This window comes from Drosophila mauritiana, chromosome 3L, assembly GCF_004382145.1.
Source record: "Drosophila mauritiana strain mau12 chromosome 3L, ASM438214v1, whole genome shotgun sequence".
Lineage (NCBI taxonomy): Eukaryota > Metazoa > Arthropoda > Insecta > Diptera > Drosophilidae > Drosophila > Drosophila mauritiana.
Window position 1 is genome coordinate 22,304,910 of NC_046669.1, and position 19,709 is coordinate 22,324,618.

The window sequence follows — 19,709 nt, forward strand, 5'->3', positions numbered from 1 at the left end:
AAGGATGCCGGAATGCAAAGATGCCTAGCTAGGCAGCTGAATCTGAGACTGAAACTGCGACGTGCGTCCTGGGTGCGTTGTTTTCCTCTTTTCCCATGACTTTCAACAGCGCGTAAAACTAAAGGAAAGCTGTCAGTCCGTAAAACCGGAGAGGGTGTGGCAGATGGTTAGTCGACCAGGTGGCGGGGTACTTTAAGATGCGGCGACCAAGTGTTGATGCAGCGACGCTCCCATCTGCGATTGATTGCGATGGTGGGCCAATACGGCACTTTTGGTGGCAGAGTGCAGGATATGCATGCTCCACTCCGGGAGAGGAGCAGTCAAATCACAGGCACCTTATGATCGCCCACGATCCGATGCCTGCACGCCGTAACATCTTCCCGTCACCACTCACTTATGCACGTAATATCCTGCCGCTGGGCACGTTTCGGGGACTCAATTCCAGCACTTAAACCCCGAGTAGTTGCAGGTCAAGTGCCCAGGACATTACAAAGCGATTGACCGGAAGAGGACACGGCACGCACGCAACACACTTGCGGCGGCCTGAGATGGCAAAGTTTGTCGATGAGCAGCAGGCTTCAAGTTGCACCCGTCCGAGAGGAGGGAGGTCCTCCGCCAGCTGGTGCTCCGAAGCCTCGACCATGCACTCCGCCGGGCGACTGTGGTTGCAAGTGGCAAGTTGAGTTGCCAAATGCCGGGTCCGAGCAGTCGTTACGGGATGCGACAGCACGGGCCTTAAAGCGTAAGATGCCCCTCTTGAGTTGGGGCAAACTTCGTGCGCCTCGACGTGCTGCAGTGAATGCGCTTAAATTATGCGGCATTCATAATGCAACAGAGTCGAGGATGCACCATCCGCCTTTGACATATTCCCTTCAGAAACTGTTGCTAAAACTTGCCAACAAGCCGGGGCAGGGCTCTTAAATTTGAGGCACATTCGCACACACACTCGAATCTGGATGACTGCTCCTGGTGCCCGCTTGAGCCAAGTTAATGCCGAGGCTTCTGGCCCATTATTTCTCCAAATTTTCCGCTGCACACTGGAGTGCTAGTTGCCGCCGCTTCCATCTCCGGCTTTTCAGGCACGGCGTCTCAGCTAACAGCGCTTTTTTGGTGTTTTTCATATTCTATTTTATTTAAGAACTTTTCCAAGCCAATGGCAAAGTCAAAAAAATGTATTTAAAGTTCAAAGTTTTCCCCTTTTATTTTATTTTACTGCTCTTCGGCGTACTTGCTCCACTTGGATATTAAAGCACGCCCCACCGACCGATACCATAAAAACCGAGGTGGAGCCATTAGGGTGATCAAAATCGTAGCTGCCCAGAGTTCACTGATGCTGCATGCTTGTTTTATAATAAACATTGTGTTTGATGACAAATAAGTGCACTGTTCTTGCTCAGGAAACAAAGCCCGTGGTCCATGTGTCCTTGCATCGCCATGGATACGCATTGTTGCAATGAAAACCTAATCTATTTTTGATGAATCGCAATTGTAAATTTCAACAATGGCTGCGAACCCATCGCTGCAGAGAGCTTCCACGAATTACTGTGCCCGAAATATACATGGCCATGTGAACGAGCGATGTCCCATGCACTGCAATTTGGCCAAGCTGCACTTGCTTTCCGATGGCCTGAAGCCTCGCTGATTTGGCCCCGACTAAAAAGAGTTTCCCTTCCGGTGGCTAACACAGTAAGTTGACTTGTCGTCCTTCCCCAAGCTAAAAACGGTTTTTGTGGGCTGTTCACCAAATTCGGCTTCATAATGCAATCGAAATGCTCGGCCATATGTGCGCGGTGCCCATTGTTGTCTGTTGTTGGGATACTTTTGGTCCTACATCGATGATGAGCATGATGCTGATGCAGATGTCGAACTGATTTCGTATGCACAAAAGCGGTCGAGTGGCAGATAGAAATTGTCATCAATAAAACAAATTGTTGTGTTATTTTCGGCGGGGTTTTTTCGATGTTTCGCCAATCCGCTTCCACAGTGGAGCCACTCAATGACGACTGATATTAAAGCCTGTAAAGGAATCTCACCACCACTCTTCTTGAAGAAAGCAATGTCTTTCTGCTCGGGTGCCTTATAGCCCCTTCATTTCCCCACCTTTTGTAACAAAACATTAAAGGGTTCTACGTTTACTGCATGGGCAGTTGTTTTCATTAGTCTGGGTAAATTAACAGAAAATATAAGTGCTGCCCACATATTTTTCCCAGTATCGATATCGTTGGAAGTGCACTGCATAAATCATGAAGTTAGTACGTGTGTCATGTGGGATGCGTAATGGAGGAGGGGGTGGGATGAGTCCTACGAGCTGAGCCAATTGTGTGGAAATTATGAATGCCTCTGAAAAGTGCAACCCATAGGACGGAATGTAGGCAAAACAAATAAATTTGGCGTAGGGAGCTCATTTGGAAGCTCGAACATTGGCATTTTTTAAACATTTTTGTGTCAAGGGCCTCTAGAATCGTTTATATTTACGCTCTTATATGCTCTTTAGAGTTGTAAATTTATTAAAATAGAAAATCATTTTTCTTCAAATTTCTCAAAATATCTGGATTATTTAATGTAAATTGAATAAACATTCGAAAACTTAAGTTTTATTATAAATCTACCATACTAAATACCGTTTTAAACGTACTCATATCATATCGACTGGTCAATATTTCCTACTTAGTATAAGTTTTATGGTTGTGGCGAGGGGAAAGGTCAAGAATCAGAAGTGTTCTGGCTGGGGTTCCTTAGGGAAACGTCCTGATCCTTATGAGACTGCCTCCCTCGCGAACTTTTACTCGAAGCATCAAGACTTACAGTAATTTCTGGACTCGTACGGCGAATGGTCAAACAGATGGAACATTTCTATAAATGGAAGCACTTCGCAACACTGTAACTTCTCATTTAGAGGACATATCCTTCCTAGGGTTGAGCTATATGACACCTGAAAACAGCACACAAGAAAAATAGCAGCCACATGTCATGCTAAGCTTAGGAAGCTTAACTTAACTTAAATGAACTTGGCAACAACGTGTTGCTATTCAAATCGATTTCGGTCCCCTCAATGACCTACTACATCCAAATATGGGGCACTGCCTCAGACTCGAATGTCAAAAAAGTGCCAAGAGTTCAAAGCCGGGCGTTGCACATGATTGCAGTAAGCAGTAATTGGTTTTAATAAATGGTAACAAAATTGTCTTCTCTGTCCCGTTATGTGTTCGCGTAATCTTTTTCATTTTCTTTTACTCATCGTATTATAGCCATTAAGTTGGTTGGTTGATAGGCGTTTTACCAAATGTATATGTTAAACAACAAAATTACATCATAACCTATTTTTACACCCGTAACTATTTAAGTAAAAAGGTATATTATATTCGTTAAAAACTATGTAACACCCAGAAGGATCATATAAAGTATACATATTCTTGATCAGGATCAATAGCCGAGTCCGTCTGTCCGTCCGTATAAACGTCGAGATTGTAGAGGCGACTGAAGCAGTGGGTGAAAAAAAAAATCTCGATAAATAATCGATAGGGCGGTCAGCTGTGACACACTAATGTGAGGTCATACTAGATGTAGCACGAAGTAGCTAGAATGTACTAGACTGGATGCAACCCTTATTAGCTGCACCCGATAAGTTTGGTATTATTCGGTTATCGAAGAAAAAGTGTTGTTCAGCTGATCGTGATTTCCGCCGATGGCCTACGCCTCGACTAATGTTTCCGGTTCGCCTTCTTTTCGATCTGAACAGTCAACGCGTCAAGTTGTAAAAGTGCGTCGAAAATTTTAACTTGCGGTCATACGGAATTTTTTGTCGTGCGAAATATCGAGAATACGGCGTTCCTTCGCTTATAGTGGTGCGCGGAATAAGTCCGGCGTGTGTTTTCCCGGCGATATTAAGCCGTAGAGATCGGCGTTTGTCACGGCCCTCTCACCGCCGCTTTGCCGCCAAATCCTAGCTTCGACTGGGACAAACTGCAGGTTAGTCAACCTCAAAATATTGACGGACGGTAGTTTGACACGGAATATAATCGCAGCCGAAATTGAAGCCCGGTGGGTTTTCGCTGGACGTCTTATACTTTCGCCCGGGTCCTACGATTTTACGGATCCGCTACCGGCGGGCAGAAGGAGAGACGGCAACTGCGCCAGGCCGAGTAGTGGAGCGCCTTTCCAGCGAGCCGGAGCAAAGGACCAGCCGCAGCAGCCGGACAGCGACCGCCCTAAATCGGGGCCACCAGGAGGGATCTTTAAACAAATAAAAATGCAGCCTAAGTAGAGCTTAGAGTGAGGTTAGAGTGAATAGAATTTTCTTTAGGCTTGATCGGCAGTCTAGAATGTCGAAATTAAATTAAATTCCAGTTGAATCGAACAAAATTTCTAAGTGTACGCTGAGATATGCCGAAAGCCAGACCTAACCTTACTAAAGAGTATTAATTCCACCTGATCGCCATCTTGGACATATTGGCAGAAATTAAAATTATTCCTATGTAGTTTAAGTTTAACGTTAAGCCATAAGAATAGGTTCACGAGTAGGAAACTCGGTCATACCGTTTAATAATTTTTCTTGAATTTAAAAAAAAAAATGAATTCTTATTAGTGATTAAAGTTTTAAATAGTAAGTGATCTAACCTAAGCTAATTAAATTTTCTTTGGAGTTCCTTTTCGGAAATTACTCATTTAAATATTCAAGTGGGGATCTTTAAAATTTTTTTCATGCAGTCGTGTTATCCAAAAATTATGCCTCTTTATAGTGTTTGTGGAAAAAGCCACCTTTTCGTTTCAGCTCATTTGCGCCGGGAGATCGATCTTTCGCCGAGGAGTGAAAAGTTGAGTGAGTCTCATTGATAAAATTTTATTCTTATTGGAAATGTTCGGTTGTAAACCGAATAAATTTTGCTAGAGGTCATCTTATGTTGTATTCACACTGCAATAAAAAAAATATATATATGATAATGGAGTGGCGAGAGCAGCCAATTGAAATATAAAGAGAAAAGAAAATTTAACCGAATTTATTAGTGGCTCTCTCTCAAACAGAATTAACTTTCTTTCTCGTTAAAGATTCGGTATAATAAAAACTCAAAAAAAATAATAAATAAAATTAAAATAAATTAAATTAAAATTAAAAATTAAAATTAAGAAAGAGATTATAGAGAGAACGGAAATTATTAAAGATTTAAATGAAAAATGGAAAATATATATATTTAGCCCTAGTATTTTTAACCTTTAATTGTAATGATCTCGAACATCGAATTGAACTACCTTTTCTGATCTCGCAACTGCGTGAATAAACCTTGCTTTAGATCTTTTGAGTTACACTAGCCCGTATATTATTTGTATATTTACTTGGTTCTTTAGTATGTACTTATTTTTAAATATAAATTTTGTTATTAATTATTAAGCCTTGATTGATTTTGAAAATATGAATTTCTAAGAAAACCTAAATACTGACTCGGCTGATGTTTCTCCTGACGTAGGGCACTGAAGGGGCCACTAGAGCTATGCTCTTAAGGGAAGTGGTCTAAGGTAGGGCAGGGCAATGCGCGAACACGATTCCACCGGTGCTTCGCAGGCGAAAAATTCTCAAACCTTCCTCCCAATCTAGAACTGTCCGCTTCCGAAGGTATTAATTTGCTTCCTCCGATTTTTGTATCCTAGCTCCTTCATTTTGTTGTTGTTGCCAGCACGCTCAATTTCTCGATCTTATTAATTGTTGTCCGTGACGAAAAGAGATCTGTACAAGCAAGACCACCACACCCATTGCCATGAGCTAGAGCCGGCCTCTAAAGCGTGCACCCGCAAGTACAGGTTCTCCAGTCTTTCATCATTTCTTTATTCGTTGCACGTTACAGTTTAGTTAAGAATAATAATGAATAAGATAAAGTGGCGCCCAACGTGTGGGGCCTTAGTGAGTTTTTTTTTTTTAAATTCATTAAGACTCGCGAATTAATATTTTCAATCCTTTCTTTAAATTTTCTGTCTCACTTCCAAAAATTTTTGTGTTTAGAATTGGTTGTGGAGTACACGTCAAGTCAATACTAATATTGCTGACTGGCCATAACTAAGACTGATCCCAAAAATTTTCCTAAGTGTAGCAAAGGGAAATGTGGATTTTGCTGAGGAAAACAGAGTAACAGTAACTTCGGTTAGGTTTCTGTCCCGGTTTTATCTACTTCCTTGAGCTAACTAAACGCTATTCTACAAAAAAAAAAAAAAAAAAAATCATTAACGCAACATGACGGAAAATCTTTGCGTTACTCAAGAGAAATGCAAGATCCTCATATAGTTGACGATTTTCCTCTATTTACTATTCGTTTAAATAAGATAGAGTTTCTTATAGGTTGGAATATTCGTGCCAAGGAAAAGGCACGATCCGAGACTTAACTGATACACCTACTGGTGGTGTTGAAATTTAGTCTAACATGGAATATCTTATTTTAATGAAACTCCGTCTACGCCTTCGTGAGAATTTTGAGCCAAAATAATAGACAGCCCTACGAAAGGAGAACATCAAGCTAAGAGTTCAGTTTTATTATCTTTTTCGCACCTTATCGCTGATATTTTTACGTATAAGTTTATTTTCTTTTTTGCTCGCCATTTTGAACCGGTAATTTTTAGCAAGTATGATGGGGTTAGACCGATCACCAACTAGGAAATCTCCTAGTGTCTCAAACCCTGTTTGTAAATTATGTGCAGCCGAGATCAGCACACAAGATTTGTATGTGACAACCTGTCACCATGAATTTCACAGGGAGTGCATTGGCAATCATTTTAAAAAAAGTGAGATCTGTCCGAGGTGCAAACTAACCTGTAGGCCTCCAGCCGAAGCGTCCGAAAGGGTAGGGAGAGAAACTCGCAGTAAAACGAAAAATCTTCCAGCCGCAACAGTAGACGGGGGTCCTTCGACATCAGCCAGCGGTGCTAACGCAAATGAAGCTAGTTCAAGCGCTGTAAGTGCTAATGCAGCTTTGTTAGCCATGGAGCGGAGGCTTCTAGCAACGTTGTCAGAGAAGATGGCTGATTTAGTACAGAACGCTATCACCTCAAGCATGCAGCGAATAATGCCCACTCCGAGTCCAGCTGTAGTCGTTACAGCCAGTGAAATGTCCGCTGATCACCCAAACGAATATGAGAGGCAGTATACAGCATCGCCAAACCCAGTTCCTTCTCCGCGAAGCGCTTCTTCCGATTTGTTTGATCGGCCAGATAAAGTCGTCCACATATTAAATGGTTGGAAAATAAAATATTCTGGTGTAGGAGTGTCAGTGGACAACTTTATATACAGAGTCGAAGCGCTTACAAGGCAGACGTTGAACGGAAATTTCAACCTGTTATGCAGAAACATAAGTGTATTGTTTGAAGGCAAGGCGAACGACTTCTTTTGGCGCTATCATAAAGCCAACGGTGAAATTCTGTGGGAGAGATTTTGCACAGCCCTACGCCTGCAATTTCGACAGAGTCGCGACGACGGGGACATAGAAGAACTGATCCGGAATACCAAACAAAAACCAAATGAATCGTTTGATAGTTTCTACGACACGGTATCCGAGTTAGTCGACCAGCTAGGACAGCCTTGGACAGCCAACAAACTTGTCCGCGTGCTGAGAAATAACCTTCGTCCAGAGATCCGCCACGAAATTCTAAACTTAGATGTCCGAACGGTGTCGGAGTTAAGAGAGATTTGTAAGCGAAGGGAGGCATTCCTGGCTGACGTCAGAAGATGTAGTAGCTACGCAAAAGATACCCCGTTTAAACGTGAGATTTCCGAGGTCTGTCAGGAGAGTGAAGATGAGGTGAAGTCAACATACGGAGCTGAGAACGAAATCGAAGCTTTTTCCCTAGTGTGTTGGAATTGCCGAGTCGAAGGTCACCGATACCAAGAATGCATAGCCGAAAGACGAGTGTTTTGTTACGGGTGTGGTGCTGCAAACACATACAAACCAAGTTGCAGAAAATGCTCAAAAAACTTCAAGGTCGGCATGTCGAAGTTGCCAGTCAAACCGCAGACTTCGAATGCCGCAAGGAATCAGTCGACAATGACCGATCAGTAGAGAACACCAATAAAAGTGTGTCTCTACTCCTCCCTGACGTACCAATTAAACCGGCTATTAGACTGCTTCACATCAAGATTTCGGAATTACGAAACGTCTGTATTTCGGATTCCAGAAAAACTCCAGCAATTCTTAAACGAAAACCTCGCAGTGCTCGACGCTTGAAATTGTTCTGGAAGAATGTCAAAAAATGTAAAGCCAGTTTGGATTACATCAGATCTATTCCGACAGGACCTCGAGACCCTCGACCGTTCTTACCGATTCGCTTATTGAATCGCCTAGTCTACGGATTGTTGGATTCAGGCGCATCGATTAGTTGTATTGGAGGAGGGTTAGTGCGAGCTGCGATGGAAGACAAGAAGTTTAAGTCGTTGATAGGAGAAGCTGCGACAGCCGACGGGAATTCTCAACGGATAGTAGGACTGCTAAAGATAGAAGTGGAATACGGTGACATCAAAAAGCTTTTGAAGTTGTATGTCGTGCCATCGTTAAAACAGGATCTCTATTTGGGAATTGACTTTTGGAAACTATATGACCTCCTTCCTGCTAACTTGAAAATAGCTGAAATATCGTCGCCTGAGCCCAACCAGCAAACGGTGGTGGACCAGCACGAATTGTGTGAAGGTGACAAAGCCAAGTTGGCCAATGTAATCAACTGTTTTCCTTCCTTTAGCCAGGAAGGGTTAGGTAAGACGAATTTGGTCTCTCATTCGATCGATGTGGGCACCGCTAGGCCTGTGAAGCAACGGCATTTCCCTGTCTCCCCCGCCGTCGAAAAAGCAATGTATGCGGAAATCGACCGGATGTTACGCTTAGGGGTGATAGAGGAGTCTGAGAGTGCTTGGTCTTCACCGATCGTGATGGTGACTAAACCAGGCAAAGTCAGAATTTGTCTTGACTGTCGAAAGGTCAATAGTTTTACGGAGAAGGATGCATATCCGTTACCCCAAATAAACGGGATACTGAGTCGTTTGCCGAGAGCTGAGTACATATCGAGCCTAGATCTGAAGGATGCATATTGGCAGGTCCCTTTGGATCCTAAGTCTCGGGACAAAACAGCTTTTACCGTCCCGGGTAGACCGTTATATCAGTTTAGAGTCATGCCTTTCGGGTTGTGTAACGCCACGAGCACTATGTCACGGTTAATGGACAAAGTAGTGCCGGCTCATTTGAGAAACGAGGTTTTTATCTATCTAGACGACCTACTAGTAGTATCTTCTTGTTTTGAGAGCCATTTGAATGTACTCAGGGAGTTAGCCCTGCAGATAAAGCGCGCGGGCTTAACGCTAAACGTCGCTAAAAGTCACTTTTGTATGCGACGAGTACGCTATTTGGGCCACATTATCGGAGACGGTGGAATTCGCACAGACCCTGAAAAGGTGGCCGCGATTACCGATTTCCCATTGCCTAAAAGTTTGAAAAGCTTGCGCAGTTTCATGGGATTGTGCGGATGGTACAGGAAATTCGTGGCAAACTTCGCGACACTTTCTGCACCATTGACTGACTTGATGACCACGAAGCGGAAGTTTGTACTAACGAAGGAGGCAATTGAAGCGTTCATCAAGCTCAAAGAGTGTCTTAGCAAAGCTCCAGTCCTGTGTAGTCCGGATTTTGCGAAGCCGTTTGCCATACATTGCGACGCTAGCAAGTCAGGCGTGGGTGCCGTGCTAGTACAAGTGTCCGAAGAAGGTGACGAGCGTCCTATCGCTTTCGTTTCGAAGAAGCTGAACAAAGCTCAACGAAATTATACCGTCACAGAGCAGGAGTGTTTGGCCGCAATAGTAGCTCTCAAAAACTTCAGAGCATACGTGGAAGGACTCCCTTTTAAAATAATAACCGACCATGCTTCGCTCAAGTGGCTAATGTCCAATCACGATCTAAATTCACGACTGGCGCGATGGGCATTAGCTTTGCAAAGATTCAAGTTCGAGATTGAACACCGTAAGGGTTCTTTAAATGTCGTCCCGGATACACTGTCTCGTGTAAACGAGGAGATTGTAGCCGCGGTGGACTTGCAAGAAGACTTAATTGTTGATTTCGACTCTGAATTTTTCCAGTCTAGTGACTACGTAAAGTTGGTAGAGACCGTAAAGGAAAATACCTCGAATTTTCCTGATCTCAAGGTGGAGAGCGGGTTTTTATATAGAAAAGCCGAGCACCTGACTGGAGAACGAATGCATGACGAATACGCCTGGAAACTTTGGGTCCCCAAAGAGTTGGTATCGAAGATTCTGGCTCGCGCGCACGATAGTCCGTTAGCTGCGCATGGTGGCATACACAAAACCTTGGAAAGAATACGGCGATATTACTTCTGGCCCGGTCTCGTTTCGGACGTGAGGGCTTATATTAGTGCGTGTGAGGTTTGTAAGAGTACAAAATCTCCAAATTTCACTCTCAGACCGCCTTTGGGAAAAGCGCCTGAATCGCAGCGATTCTTCCAGCGTTTGTTCATAGATTTTCTCGGACCGTATCCTAGGTCAAGGAGCGGCAACATAGGAATCTTTATTGTTCTGGATCATTTTACGAAATACGTGTTCATGAAACCCGTAAAGAAGATTGATTCCAGCGTCGTCATAAAGTATCTGGAAGACGAGTTGTTCATGACGTTCGGAGTGCCCGAAGTGATACTGTCTGACAATGGTTCCCAATTTCGAGCGAGGACGTTCCAGAAACTTATGGAGCAGTACGGCGTTAAGCACACTCTGACCGCTGTTCACTCGCCTCAGGCAAATGCTTCGGAGCGCGTGAACAGATCAGTAATTGCTGCAATCAGGGCCTATCTGCGTCTCGACCAGAAGGACTGGGATGAGTTTCTCAGCCGAATATGTTGTGCGTTGAGGTCGGCGGTGCATTCTAGCATTGGTACTAGTCCCTATTATATGGTATTTGGGCAGCACATGATCACGTCAGGGTCGACGTATTCGTTGATCAGACGCCTAAATCTCCTGGACGATCGTTCTCTAAAGTTCGACCGGCACGAATCTTTCGAGATAATGCGGAAGCAAGCTGTCGATCAGATGAGAAACAAGCATAACGAGAATGAGAAGCGGTATAATATCCGTTCTCGTGAGGTATCATTTGTCGAAGGGCAAGAAGTTTATCGGCGGAATTTTAAGCCAAGCTGTTTCCAAACCGGTTACAACGCCAAGTTTGGACCGACGTTCGTGAAGTCTCGAGTTCGGAAGAAGATCGGCAACGTGTATTACGAGCTGGAGGATCTCCAAGGACGAGTTGTGGGTACCTATCATGCCAAGGACATTCGGCAGTAAGGTGCTTCCAGTCGGTCTCAGCCTAGTGTGTCAATGAGTACCCTAGTCTGAGTGTAGCGGGGGGGTTTTGTAGAGGCGACTGAAGCAGTGGGTGAAAAAAAAAATCTCGATAAATAATCGATAGGGCGGTCAGCTGTGACACACTAATGTGAGGTCATACTAGATGTAGCACGAAGTAGCTAGAATGTACTAGACTGGATGCAACCCTTATTAGCTGCACCCGATAAGTTTGGTATTATTCGGTTATCGAAGAAAAAGTGTTGTTCAGCTGATCGTGATTTCCGCCGATGGCCTACGCCTCGACTAATGTTTCCGGTTCGCCTTCTTTTCGATCTGAACAGTCAACGCGTCAAGTTGTAAAAGTGCGTCGAAAATTTTAACTTGCGGTCATACGGAATTTTTTGTCGTGCGAAATATCGAGAATACGGCGTTCCTTCGCTTATAGTGGTGCGCGGAATAAGTCCGGCGTGTGTTTTCCCGGCGATATTAAGCCGTAGAGATCGGCGTTTGTCACGGCCCTCTCACCGCCGCTTTGCCGCCAAATCCTAGCTTCGACTGGGACAAACTGCAGGTTAGTCAACCTCAAAATATTGACGGACGGTAGTTTGACACGGAATATAATCGCAGCCGAAATTGAAGCCCGGTGGGTTTTCGCTGGACGTCTTATACTTTCGCCCGGGTCCTACGATTTTACGGATCCGCTACCGGCGGGCAGAAGGAGAGACGGCAACTGCGCCAGGCCGAGTAGTGGAGCGCCTTTCCAGCGAGCCGGAGCAAAGGACCAGCCGCAGCAGCCGGACAGCGACCGCCCTAAATCGGGGCCACCAGGAGGGATCTTTAAACAAATAAAAATGCAGCCTAAGTAGAGCTTAGAGTGAGGTTAGAGTGAATAGAATTTTCTTTAGGCTTGATCGGCAGTCTAGAATGTCGAAATTAAATTAAATTCCAGTTGAATCGAACAAAATTTCTAAGTGTACGCTGAGATATGCCGAAAGCCAGACCTAACCTTACTAAAGAGTATTAATTCCACCTGATCGCCATCTTGGACATATTGGCAGAAATTAAAATTATTCCTATGTAGTTTAAGTTTAACGTTAAGCCATAAGAATAGGTTCACGAGTAGGAAACTCGGTCATACCGTTTAATAATTTTTCTTGAATTTAAAAAAAAAAATGAATTCTTATTAGTGATTAAAGTTTTAAATAGTAAGTGATCTAACCTAAGCTAATTAAATTTTCTTTGGAGTTCCTTTTCGGAAATTACTCATTTAAATATTCAAGTGGGGATCTTTAAAATTTTTTTCATGCAGTCGTGTTATCCAAAAATTATGCCTCTTTATAGTGTTTGTGGAAAAAGCCACCTTTTCGTTTCAGCTCATTTGCGCCGGGAGATCGATCTTTCGCCGAGGAGTGAAAAGTTGAGTGAGTCTCATTGATAAAATTTTATTCTTATTGGAAATGTTCGGTTGTAAACCGAATAAATTTTGCTAGAGGTCATCTTATGTTGTATTCACACTGCAATAAAAAAAATATATATATGATAATGGAGTGGCGAGAGCAGCCAATTGAAATATAAAGAGAAAAGAAAATTTAACCGAATTTATTAGTGGCTCTCTCTCAAACAGAATTAACTTTCTTTCTCGTTAAAGATTCGGTATAATAAAAACTCAAAAAAAATAATAAATAAAATTAAAATAAATTAAATTAAAATTAAAAATTAAAATTAAGAAAGAGATTATAGAGAGAACGGAAATTATTAAAGATTTAAATGAAAAATGGAAAATATATATATTTAGCCCTAGTATTTTTAACCTTTAATTGTAATGATCTCGAACATCGAATTGAACTACCTTTTCTGATCTCGCAACTGCGTGAATAAACCTTGCTTTAGATCTTTTGAGTTACACTAGCCCGTATATTATTTGTATATTTACTTGGTTCTTTAGTATGTACTTATTTTTAAATATAAATTTTGTTATTAATTATTAAGCCTTGATTGATTTTGAAAATATGAATTTCTAAGAAAACCTAAATACTGACTCGGCTGATGTTTCTCCTGACGTAGGGCACTGAAGGGGCCACTAGAGCTATGCTCTTAAGGGAAGTGGTCTAAGGTAGGGCAGGGCAATGCGCGAACACGATTCCACCGGTGCTTCGCAGGCGAAAAATTCTCAAACCTTCCTCCCAATCTAGAACTGTCCGCTTCCGAAGGTATTAATTTGCTTCCTCCGATTTTTGTATCCTAGCTCCTTCATTTTGTTGTTGTTGCCAGCACGCTCAATTTCTCGATCTTATTAATTGTTGTCCGTGACGAAAAGAGATCTGTACAAGCAAGACCACCACACCCATTGCCATGAGCTAGAGCCGGCCTCTAAAGCGTGCACCCGCAAGTACAGGTTCTCCAGTCTTTCATCATTTCTTTATTCGTTGCACGTTACAAGATCTTAGGAGCTATAAAAGCTAGGAGGTTGAGATTAAGCATAAGGATTCTCACCCACTCTAACGCCCACAAACCGCCCAAAACCAACCGCCACACTTTTAAAAAATGTTTTGAAATTTTTTCACATTTTTATTAGTCTGCAACTTCTATCGATTTGCCAAAAACCCTTTAGCCAGCCCACTCTTACGCCTACAAACCGCCCAATAATGCAACGCCTGCAGTTTTGCCAAATGTTTTGATATTTTTATCATATTTTAATTACACTTTCAAGACAACTTTTTGCCACGCCCACAAACCGCCCAAAGCTGCTATGCCCACGCTTTTGAACCATTTTTAAATTTTTACTGACTTTATTCAACTAGATATTGGTGAATATCCCAGAGTATCGATATCCCAGAAAAATGATGAAATTTCGCGTTCGCATTTCCACTAGCTGAGTAACGGGTATCTGATAGTCGGTGTTCAAGTTACATATACCGAAGTGGTTATTTTGTCTCATTACGCTGAAGTTTCGTACTGTCTATTAACTTGTTGAATTGCATGTTAAATGTTAAGAATTTCAAATCCAAAAGATTAGTGAAACACGAGGGAATTCTATTGTCTTAGAACGTTAAGTCTAAGTAACAACTCTTAACTTTTGTTACTTGGGCTAGAGCACCAAGGCAAGTTTGCAACCACTAACAGCTGTCAAATAATTTCGCGGCAAAGCGGCAAGAGCAGAACTGAAGAAGATTCCGCGAATTTTGAATTGTAAATTACAAAGCGTCTCCGAAAAAAGGGGCGCCCAACGGCAGAGCGAATGGAAGCATAGTCGGATAGATGAGTGATGCCTGCTGGTGGGACTGTCAAATGTAGCAAACAACTTTCGGAGCTCCTTCACCGTACCACCATGTATGGCGACACAATGGCGCCACCTGGCACAACACGGTCGCCCCTAACTCCTATGGAGCTTCCTAGAGATCGCACTGGAGGCCACACTCTTCCTTCATTTATTCAATAAAAATGCAAAATCTCTCAAAATTTCCGTCGCTGCTGCAACTGCAATGCAATTTACACTTGAATATGAAATGTTGCGTGTGTAGTCCCGTCCATAAAAAAGGAAACGAAAACATAAACCTGAACCGGAAACATATCTATCGGGCATGCTTGCAGCTTTATCGTGGGGCGAGTTTCGGGGCTTGCCGAGCAACAAATTTCTATGCGAAAAATGCAAACACTCTGGTGGCGGCGGCACTTGCACCCCTGCTCTATCGCAACCGCGCATATTAATTGAAAATTTCTCCCGCAAAACAGATTCAGTAGTAGATTGGTTTACTTCTAGCTGCTCTCTCCCTGACTCCTTGGGGTTAAAGTCGGCTAAAGACTCAGTGAAAGGCTAGATTGGTCAAGGAAATCGTTATTACTTTAGCCAAATGGAATTGCTCATCAAATTGTGGAAGCTGGGCGGTATTTTGGTGGGAATACAATGGCATCATTTTGCATACTTAAACTGTGTGAGGTAAGCACATTTTAATTAAAAATCAAGGGAGAATTCTATAGTCGAATTTACCCAACTATCACGTACCTATTACTCAGCTGTATTCATAATTTTTCTGAGATATCGATAGATATTGGGGAATAAAATGAGAATCAATTTGAAAGTTGTTCAAAAGGGTGGGCGTCTCTGTTTTTGGCGGTTTGCAGGGGAGTGGTGAAGGTGTCTTTGATATACCAATAGAAATTGGCAAGACGAACAATAAAACGAAGAAATATCTAAACATTTTTCAGAAGTATGCGCGATTTTGAATCTAACCTTCTAGCTTGTGTAGTTCCTAAAATTGAGTTCATACAGATAGGGTCGGATCGACTCTGATATTGGTCCTAATCAAGAAATTATATACTTTATATGCTCGGAATCGAATGTAGTAATAATGTAGTAATAATAATAATAATAATTATAATGTTAGTAAGTGGTTTTACCTCTTCGGTCCTATTGTTGTTAATGTCTTAAATGTAACTGTGTTTCTGACTTCAAAGTAAGAACTTTTAAAAAGATGGATGCATATGCTCCTAAATCTAGGATCTCGGCCTATCCATTCTTTCTCTAAAAATGTAATTTTTACGCACTACTCGTACTGCGAAAGTTTAAAGTTAAAGGGCAAAGCTAAACTAATTATATAGCTTTTTGTTTGAGTTTCACCTGAGTGCATCGTTTCCTAATTACTTTTCGCCCACAAAAATCCCATTCATTTAAAAGGTTAACCCCCCCCCCCCTCGCGTTTTCCTCACTTTTGGGCAAAACTTTTAAATGTTCACACGCAGAGGAGCTGCACCTAACAGGAGTAACGCCTCCGTTTCACTGCGTCCTGCACACGCACACACTGAAATTCCAGAGCCGCGGGCACATCAACACTTGTGCACCCTCTAATCATTTTAACAGTTGCCAATCATCATTAGTGCCGACGTTTATCTAAATGCGCCTTCTCGCCAAGACTCGTTTTTTTGATTGGAATCCCCGGCTGGAGTCTATTCCCCATCGTCGGGCGGTGACCTGTGATTGGGCCGCCCGAAATTTCAAAGGCATTACAAGCTGCAACTTTAAAACCACCAATTAGCAATGCGATGCCAATACAGTAAGCAAGGGAGCAGCACCACATTCGCATCCCGTCAAACGTCACCCACAATTCCGGTTCCGCCGTTGGATTTCAGTGGAGCTGATGGTTGCGTTCGGTGGGTTCTTAGCATCGCTTCGCAGGCCGGCAACTCTGCACTTCGCTCTTTGCAAGTGTTAACCACGCGCTTTAAGCCAATTCACAGGACTAAGCAGTATAAACCACGTCAAAGCATTTGCCGTCTCGTGGGCTACAAATTTCCTTTTTTTGCGATGCGATTTGCTCGAATTCATCCGTGTCAGGCCCAGCGATTCCTAAGCCCGTCCACTCGCGGAATCCGTCGATTTAAAAGCAGCATTTGAAGATACTCCTTTCCGCGCGATAAAACCAATCAAAGGGGAGAATCATCCGAGTCCGCCATTTGCAATGGTCACAGGAACGGACTGAAGTGGTGCGGTTCCCATTCAGGCGAAGCTGGAAACACCGCGTTCTGCTGTGATAAGTAATCCCCAACTAACGTGCTAGGATGAGTAATTTAATTTAAAGCACGAATCTCATTTTCCCGAACATTTGCCGCTCGTGTTGGCCTTAAAGTTTTCGCCGAGGGACTCAGGAGCAGCAGGGATTGGCATTTACCCGGTCGGAGAGTGGATCAAAGTGTTCCTCTGACCACCACCATAAGCAAAGCAGGCAAGAAGCAAGCGGAAAAAATCAGCATTGACAACTGGAAGGCGGCAAGTTTCGAAAGTTTTGAGGGCCCAGCTCAACTTCGGTGGCCATATGTCAATTTGCTCTTACAACTCGTACAGTTGGACGCCGACAAGCAAACGCGTGGAGCTGAAAGTTTGCCAGCTTGCGGATGCCCCACTCAATTTTAAAGATGCCTCTGATTTTCTGGATCTGGCGTCAACGGCGAGTAGTGGGAAAACTTTCTAAAGAACTTATTCCTGGCCCGGCCAGACTACGAAGATTTCTAATATATTTCATGTAGGTGCTGATTTTCGATTGTGAGTTCCAAGCTGACCAATGACCCAAGGGAGACCCTTGCTGGATACGCAAGTGTTTCTATTCCATTAACAGAACAGGTGTGGGACAGGGTATAGACCACTTGTATAGAAAGCCAATAGAATGTTGACAGCTCAACGACTGGCGCGCAAATTAAGCCGTGTTTGCCACTGCGCTTGGCCGATTTTTTATTCGGGGGGAACTGGGGAAGCCACTCTGGGCACATTAAATTTACAATTTATGGCTGCCAAGGCAAAAAGTTTCGGGTGTGAAGTTTCCGGCAGCAGAGACCGGACTGAGAAAAGCTGGATTTAATTCGTCGCTGTTCATCGCAAGGCCAAAACTGGGCAGTAAATCCTGCGCAGGCGGGGCGGAGAGCTCGGCCTTGCCATTCATGATTATTTCTATAATTTATGGCAAAGAGATGCAGCCACTACAAACTTTTGCTCTGGCCATATATCTTGTTGCAGCAAAGCTTTACTTTATTTGCCGGCTATCACCCGATTACAACGCGTAAACTGCTTAAAGACTTCAATAGTTGTAATGCATCAGCCATAAAGGTCCTGGTCCTGGCCCGTTCTCTTGTAACTACAGAAGTATATTATGAACAAAGCTGGGCGGGAAACACACAGAGGCATTTCACACATTTATGGCATTACCATGATGGCAATAATGCGAACTTCATCGACCAAAATGCTGATAAAAATGGCAATTAAAAGCAGACTCAATCTCCCACACTTGCACACACGTGCAGACATGGCGTATGCGTAATTTATCATATTTTACACGCATTTTTATTTGCTTTTTCCACCATTGCAAGCACTTTTTCCCTACTTAAAATTCGATTTATAACAATTTGCGGTAAATAAACATGCTTTATAAATTGCATCCGTTTCGATGGGCGTGGCATGATAGGGACGTATACGCCGGGATGGCAGAAGAGCCATAAAAGTATGTAACAGGCAGAAGGAAGCGCTTCCGACCATATAAGGTTTATATATATTCTCGATCAGGATAAATAGCCGAATCGAACTGGCCGTGTCCGTATGAACGTCGAGATATCAGGAACTATAAAGCCTAGAAGGTTGAGATTAAGCATACAGATTCTATAACCATGTTGCAGCGTCTACTCTAACGCCCACAAACCGCCCAAAATTGCCACGCCCACACTTTTGAAAGATATTTTGAATTGTTTTCATATTCTTATTTTAGTCTTGCAAATTTCTATCGATTGGCCGCCAGTAAACTTTTTGCCGTGCCGACTCTAACTCCCACATATTTGATTTTTCTTCATTTTATTGTTTGTCTGGCCAATTTTTATCGGTATACTAAAAACTTTGGCCACGCCCCTCATTACACCTAAGCAGTCACGCCAACTATTTGAAAAATTTTAAATTTGTTTCTGACTTTATTTTTCAATATCTATCGATATACCAGTAAAATAAAGAAATTTCGAGATCGCATTTCCACTAGCTGAGTAACAAGTTTGTCGGTTATTCTTTTGGCTTGTAAATACTACTCTACATGGCCATTTAACCGCAGGCAATTTAATATGATAAATTGATAATGATAATGATAATGATAATGATAATACTTCAGGAAAGAAGCCGTTCTTCCTTATCGGAGAAGACAATTATTCCCAATAAAAATCGGTCAATCTGGAGCAAAAGCTTTTACTTAAATTGTGTGATAACTGATGAATTTGCCCTCTATAATTATGAAAACTAACGCTTTTTAAATAAAAACGGTTTTCTAACACAAATTAGTTGATAATACTGAACGTTTCCCTTAATTAATGCCACTTGCATCAAAATTCGAGAAGTCACGTGTTTCATTCGCCTACAAACTAATTCATTCTGGTTAGCCAACAAAACTAACATAATCCAAATTTTATTTGCGTCAACTGACGTTGTTCCTAAATTGGACTCAATCCGAGGGAGCAGAGTGGCTGATTAGAGGGGCAAGAAGATATAGTCGGTTGCGTTAAGCAAGTGGAAAACCATTTAGCCAATTTAAATGTTGTTCGAACAAGCCGCAGCAGAACACAAACGTATCGTTATATAGTAGACAAACCACCGAGTAACCAACAAGCTCGGGATAAAAGCCAAGACAAGAGTGAAAAAGCTACAACCTAGAAGCAAGAATCAAATCTCTTGCGGCGACCCAAACCGAGTTGCATCCAAGCAACGCACACACTAAGCGCGGAAAAAACTGAGATCGGGATAAATTTAGTTCATCGTCCCGTCCCGTCGTCCAAACCCACTTCACTTAATTAGATTGCGCTCCAGGCGTTTACTTTGGCGGGTGGTAACAAAAAATCCAGAGAAAGACCGAGCGACCGTGAAAAAAGTGAGGCAACAGGACGCACC

At 42.7% G+C, this 19,709-nt stretch overlaps 1 long non-coding RNA gene across 1 annotated transcript; it reads left to right on the forward strand.

Annotated features, from left to right (window-relative positions):
* The first annotated feature begins 3,482 nt into the window (after nucleotides 1-3,482).
* LOC117141262 lies at nucleotides 3,483-4,571 on the forward strand. The gene is made up of 2 exons (XR_004459470.1): nucleotides 3,483-3,969; nucleotides 4,026-4,571. It is a non-coding gene; the product is annotated as an uncharacterized LOC117141262 (long non-coding RNA).
* The last annotated feature ends 15,138 nt before the right edge of the window (nucleotides 4,572-19,709 follow it).